The sequence below is a fragment of the Cryptomeria japonica genome, chromosome 1 (genome assembly GCF_030272615.1).
Source record: "Cryptomeria japonica chromosome 1, Sugi_1.0, whole genome shotgun sequence".
Classification (NCBI taxonomy): domain Eukaryota; kingdom Viridiplantae; phylum Streptophyta; class Pinopsida; order Cupressales; family Cupressaceae; genus Cryptomeria; species Cryptomeria japonica.
In genome coordinates this window covers 96,008,489-96,014,909 of record NC_081405.1, presented here as the reverse complement: position 1 = coordinate 96,014,909, position 6,421 = coordinate 96,008,489, and positions in this window count along the sequence as shown.

The following is a 6,421-nucleotide window of genomic DNA, read 5'->3' as shown; positions in this document are numbered from 1 at the left end:
ACATGGGTGCTTGAGATAGAGTTTAAGAAGCTTGGAATTGATCAGAATCTGATTCCCAATGAGGTGACATGATCTTCTTTTGTTTGGGAGAATGGTGCAAGAGAACCTAAGACTTAGACTATCTAGTTTTTTCAATTTTGGCTTGTACTAACCCTAGCCAAGTCAGTAGTGAATAGGGACTCCAAGATGGTCCAAGAGTTAGTTTTTTGAGTCAATGTAGGCCTAAGTTGAGTTCATTCTTCTTAGGTTTGCATTTTTGTGTAAATAGTGGGTTTAAGTAGGTAATTGACCTTCTTGATGGTCAAAAATGTCAAAAATTAGCATAGGCATTAGGGAGGGCTAAATTAGTCTTAGGCATGTTTTAAAAGTCATGTGTGATGACTTAGAATAGGTCTCATAGGTTGGAAAGACCAAAAAGTTGTCATGACAACTTTTGTCCTGAATTGGTTAGCGATGGAGTTAGGGATTGTCCAATTCCCTAGGATGACTCCACATGTGGGAAAATCTATAAGTACCCTCTCTTGCATGGTTACTAGGGTTAGAGAATATGTCATGTAACTTCAACAATATAAAACTACTCATTTTCAGACTAGTTGGCAGCATTTGGCTTGATTTTACTCATTTTGTAATTGAAAATGGATTAAATCCATTGATGAAACAATAGATTGATTTTATCTAGTGTGTTACAATTTTTTTAGTTCAATTTAAAGCTTTGTAGATAGTTTTCATTGGAGTTTTCTTGCTTTAGTTTGCAAACAACCAGTTTTGGCTTATATATAGCAATTTTATGTGAAAATGGTTGCCCCATGAACTCAACACGTGCTTCCATCACATATTTTTGGTACATGAAGGGAAACCACCTATACAGTGTACATATGCAAGGGAAGATTCTGGAGAAGAGTTTTAATATGATTGTCACCTTGTTCTAGGTGAGTCCGGGAGCAACCCGACTAGAGGAAATAAGGTGAAAATGTGGTGCAAAGTGCATAGGTGAATACCAAATCACTATCAAATATTTTGGAGGGGTCCATGGAGTTGGGATAGATTTTCCAATGCAAGTAGAAGCCTTGAAAAGGTCATTTAATGCTCAAACCCCAACTTGACCATTCACTGTCGGCTAGAGGCCTATAAAACCCTTCAAAACCCTCATTTTGGGGTTAGCATAGTGTATGGTGGAATAAGAAGCCAAAACCACAAAAATATCTTGAATTTAGATGAACCATTTAAGTAAAACCAAACTTTCTAGGGGGTCTTTTGGACCGTTTTCACTCAAGCCCTAAAAAAACCGCTTTTAGGAGGCCTAATTGGGCTAATTCCTTGTAGCCCTTTCTAGGGAAGATTTTGAAATTGATAAGAAACATAATGATTGAAAAACTCAAATGGACCCTAAATGAATTCAAAAAATGTTAGAAGACACCTCCACACCTTTTCATCAACTCATGATAGTAGGAGGTCAATTTGACAAGTTGAAGCCAAGAAGCCATAATTGAGCACATGAGAAGCACTGTGAATTGGTAGGGTTCCTAGCCAAAATACTTGAAGAAAACACCTTGGAATGGTCAAGATTAAAGCCCTAGAAGAGACTGAGAAGGACTTGGAGGTCTAGAGAGAAACTAGGCTTAGTGAGTTGGCAGAATTGAGCAACACCAACTAGGTGAAGTGTTGAGCAAACTAGGTGAACCCCATCACACACATACACATATATTCATACATACATTTTTCATCATAAAGGGATCTTTTATAAATATACATGTATATTGATTTGGAAATACATCAAGTTAGCCTCTTAGATATTTGACAAAAGAACATTTTAATGACATGCTACAATCACCAGAGAAAAATATCAATATAGATCTTCAAGATCAGCCAGACCAGAAAATAACATATCCTCGAAGCACCAAAACAACATGCTACCATAATGTCGTAATTACTAGAGCACAAAATGGAATAACTGAATCATAGCTAAGACCAAAAATTATGAAGCACACTAATCATGAGCCAAGTCAACATCACATGATTCAAGACGTGAAAACCAAAACACCAAATGAATGTTACAAACAATCAAAGAAATCAAAGGAAACGAGAGCACAAGAATCTTCTCACCACAACATATCCGAATACGCAATTGAACTATGACATCTGGAGAATAGCTTCCGAAACACATGTACAAATATCATAGCCAACACCAAAAACTCACATCCATAGACTCATATCCTCATGATTCTAGAGCAATTATCATCTCAAATACTACAACAACAACAATATCGACAACATCAAGGATCATACAATCTGTAACATACATACCTATCTTCCACTGTGTTGCAACTCAACATATAAAACCTCTCACATATCAATCTGCATATACTTCATCTCTCATATTAATCACCAACATCACACATACCAATCTGGACCAATCCAGAGAACCAGATTTGACATCAATGACAACATGGATAAGTAATTCCAACAGTATCTCAACAAAATCTTCCCAAGAGATATTAGGGAATTGAGAAACCAAATTTCTTTTCATAAGAAAGACTACTAACAATTGTGAGGTAGGGATGATCATGTACCCTCTTTCCTATATTTAGTAGCCATTCTATTAAGCATATTATGAAAATATTTGGGAACATTAACCAGTCTATTAAGATGGAAGTCACTTAATAGTTTGAAATGCACTATATAGAGTAGTGATTATCTCTATCCCAAGTTAAATACATGATAATGTGCACCACAATTGTTTCCTAGAACCATGGTAGGGACAAGCGTTTGGTTCCTTGTGATGATGAGTCAAAACCTTCTCTCAACCTTGCAAACTCATCTCAAGCTACTACTATGTCACTTGTTGCTCGAAATTACCCACTATGATGGGTAACCTAGACACTTCTACAATTGTAGCCTCTATAGCTTCAATACGCAAACCTTTAGCTATAGCCTCATTGTTTTGTAATGTTGCTTCAAATTGTTGTATCATATCTTCATTGTATTCTATCAACCTCAGAAAGTAATGTACCCATCTTTCTTCCTCAAAAAATAGCAGACAATCCTGGTCTATGAGTAGTAATGTGTGTTCTGACAATTCCCTTCCAATAGTCTCTCCACCCATTTTGTAAGGAAGTTAAGTAGCAGAACAACTTGCTACAATAGCTTGGAGAGGAGGGTAATGCAAAAACTTTTATAGAGGGTAAGTGCACAAAGTTGTGTCCACTTAGTGTGGAAGTTTTACACTTACAAAAAAAATGCCAAATCTCACGGAGCGCATGAGAAACGAAATGGGATCCTGAGCTAAAATTTGAAACGGGATCCCGTTTAGCTTCGGGATCTCGAGCCTAGATCTAAGAAATGAGATCTCGTTTCAAAAACAAAACAGGATCCCGTTCTAAAACAGGATCACATTTCCTTTTTTTTTAATTTTTTAATTTTTTAATTTTTTTTTTTTTTTTTTAAATTTAAATTTTTTTAATTTTTTTTTTTATATAGAAAATACAAGCTATATATACATGAAATATAAAATTTATATATATGTCATATTTATCTTTGTCTTTTTTTTCTTTTCTATCTCACTTTGTCCCCTCTCTCCCAAAATCTAAAACTATGTCTCTACCTCTCTCTCATGTCCTTGACTCTTTACTCTTTATCTTCCTTGACTCTTTACTCTTTATCTTCGCTATCTCTATACACATCCCCTTACCCCCTACCTACCTATATTTTTATATATATACATCTCTACCTCTCTCTTAACATACCATCTCTCTCCCCCAACCAACTTATCTTTCTCTACATATGTCATAATAGGTCCTATTAAGGGGTCTTATGTCATAATAGGTCCTAGTAAGAGCTATAATATCTTAATAGGTCCTCTTAAGGGGTCTTATGACATAATAGGATCTATTATGACATAATAGGTCGTATTATATCACAATGGGACCTATTATGACATAATAGGTCGTATTGTGTCACAATGGGACCTATTATGACATAATAGGTCGTATTGTGTCACAATGGGACCTATTATGACATAATAGGTCGTATTGTGTCACAATGGGACCTATTATGACATAATAGGTCGCATTGTGACATTATAGGTCCTATGATGTCATAATAGGTCCTATTATGACATAATACCCCTTAACAAGTCCTAGTAAGGGGTATAAAGTCATATTAGGTCCTCTTAAGGGGTTTTATGACATAATATGACCTATGATGTCATAATAGGACCTATGATGACATAATAGGACATATTACATCATCATAGATCTTATTATGTCATTATTAGTCCTATTATGACATAATACTCTTTAATAGGTCCTACTAAGGGGTATAATGTCATAATAGGTCCTTTTAAGGGGTCTTATGACATTATAGGACCTATTATGACATAATAGGTCCTATTATGTGATAATTGATCTTATTATGTCATAATAGATCCTACTAAGGGGTCTTATGTCATAATAGGTCCTCTTAAGGGGTCTTATGACATAATAGGACCTATTATGACATAATAGAACCTATTATGTCACAATAGGTCCTATTATGTCACAATGTGACCTATTATGACATAATAGGTTGTATTATGACATTATAGGTCCTATTATGTCACAATGTGACCTATTATGACATAATAGGTTGTATTATGACATTATAGGTCTTATTATGTCACAATAGGTCATGTTATGACATAATACACCTTAACTCTCTCTAAAAGTACCATCTCTCTCTCCCAACCAACTTATCTTTCTATACATTTGTCATAATAGGTCCTACTAAGGGGACTTATGTCATAATAGGTCCTGGTAAGAGGTATAATGTCATAATAGGTCCTCTTAAGGGGTCTTATGACATAATAGGTCATATTATGACATATTAGGTCGTATTATGTCATAATAGGACCTATTATGTAACAATGGGACCTATTAGGACATAATAGGTCATATTATGACTTTATAAGTCCTATTATGTCACAATATGTCCTATTATGAGATAATACCCCTTAACAAGTCCTAGTAAGGGGTATAAAGTCAAAATGGGTCCTCTTAAGGGGTTTTATGGTATAATATGGCCTATGATGTCATAATAGGACCTATGATGACATAATAGAACCTATTACATCATCATAGATCCTATTATGTCATTATTAGTCATATTATGACATAATACCCTTTAACAGGTCCTACTAAGGGGTATAATGTCATAATAGGTCCTCTTAAGGGGTCTTATGACATAATAGGACCTATTATGACATGACAGGTCCTCTTAAGGGGTCTTATGACATTATAGGACCTATTATGTCATAATAGGTCCTACTAAGGCCCATCTTATGCCATAATAGGTCCTAGTAAGAGGTATAATGTCATAATAGGTCCTCTTAAGGGGTCTTATGACATAATAGGACCTATTATGACATAATAGGTCCTATTATGTGATAATCGATCCTATTATGTCATAATAGGTCCTACTAAGGGGTCTTATGTCATAATAGGTCCTAGTAAGAGGTATAATTCCATAATAGGTCCTCTTAAGGGGTCTTATGACATAATAGGTCATATTATGTCACAATAGGACCTATTATGACATAATGGGACCTATTATGTCACAATGGGACCTATTATGACATAATGGGACCTATTATGTCACAATAGGACCTATTATGATATAATAGGTCATATTGTGACATTATAGGTCTTGTTATGTCATAATAGGTCCTATTGTGACATAATACCCCTCAACTCTCTCTAAACGTAACATCTCTCTCTTCCAACCAACTTATCTTTCTCTACATATGTCATAATAGGTCCTACTAAGGGGTCTTATGTCATAATAGGTCTTCTTAAGGGGTCTTATGACATAATAGGTCCTATTATGACATCATAAGTCGTATTATGTCATAATAGGACCTATTATGTCACAATGGGACCTATTATGACATAATAGAATAATAGGTCGTATTATGACATTATAGGTCCTATTATGTCGCAATAGGTCCTATTATGACATAATACCCCTTAACATGCCCTAGTAAGGGGTAAAAAGTCATAATAGGTCCTCTTAAGGGGTTTTATGACATAATATGACCTATGATGTCATAATAGGACCTACTATGACATAATAGGACCTATTACATCGTCATAGATCCTATTATGTCATAATTGGTCCTTTTATGACATAATACCCTTTAACAGGTCCTACTAAGGGGCATAATGTTATAATAGGTCCTCTTAAGGGGTCTTATAACATAATAGGACCAATTATGACATGGCAGGTTCTCTTAAGGGGTCTTATGACATTATAGGACCTATATGACATAATATGTCCTATTATGTGTTAATCGATCCTATTATGTCATAATAGGTCCTACTAAGGGGTCTTATGTCATAATAGGTCCTAGTAAGAGGTATAATGTCATAATAGGTCCTCTTAAGGGGTA